At 43.7% G+C, this 698-nt stretch overlaps 1 non-coding gene across 1 annotated transcript; it reads left to right on the plus strand.

The window, feature by feature from the left end:
* Positions 1-211: 211 nt before the first annotated feature.
* Positions 212-293, plus strand: trnal-aag (transfer RNA leucine (anticodon AAG)). Its single transcript has one exon. It is a non-coding gene; the product is annotated as a tRNA-Leu (tRNA).
* The last annotated feature ends 405 nt before the right edge of the window (positions 294-698 follow it).

Consider the following 698-nt stretch of genomic DNA (forward strand, 5'->3'; position numbering starts at 1 on the left):
AGGGTTAAGGGCCTTGCTCAGGGACCCAACAGTAGCAACTTGGTGGTGGCGGGGCTTGAACCAGCAACCTTCTGTTTACTAGTCCAGCACCTTAACCACTGAGCTATCACTGGCCCAGTGATAAATATAAATATAGATAAATATATAAATATAAATATTTCAGTAGAAATTGCATACGTAGTTGCTCGTTTCGATCTGCCCCTTAACCAGTGGTAGCGTGGCCGAGCGGTCTAAGGCGCTGGATTAAGGCTCCAGTCTCTTCGGGGGCGTGGGTTCGAATCCCACCGCTGCCAACCCAGGCTTTTCAATGCCGGCTCCATGTTTACCCACCCAATGCAACGTATACTCAATCACAATCCCATGTATGGCACACGCGATTGGCCCTTTTCGATCCGCAACCTTTCTTAACTTTTTTTTTTATGTAACATGAAACAGTTCGACCGCACTGTGCACACAAACCTTAACTTAGTGTACCTTTGTATCGTTGCTGTTATCTCTAGCATCACTCCGACTACATGCAACTATGATATAATAAAAAGCATAATAAAAAAAAAAAACTTGTACTCACCCAATAACTGTGTTTATACCTACAATGGAACGCAGACACTGTGAAAACAGCATACGTTCTAAAGCCAATGAGCTTTTAAACAAGCTCAAACACACCGATGCACCACGGAGTCTTAAATTAAGCATACAGC

This window comes from Trichomycterus rosablanca, chromosome 10, assembly GCF_030014385.1.
Source record: "Trichomycterus rosablanca isolate fTriRos1 chromosome 10, fTriRos1.hap1, whole genome shotgun sequence".
Taxonomy (NCBI): Eukaryota; Metazoa; Chordata; class Actinopteri; order Siluriformes; family Trichomycteridae; genus Trichomycterus; species Trichomycterus rosablanca.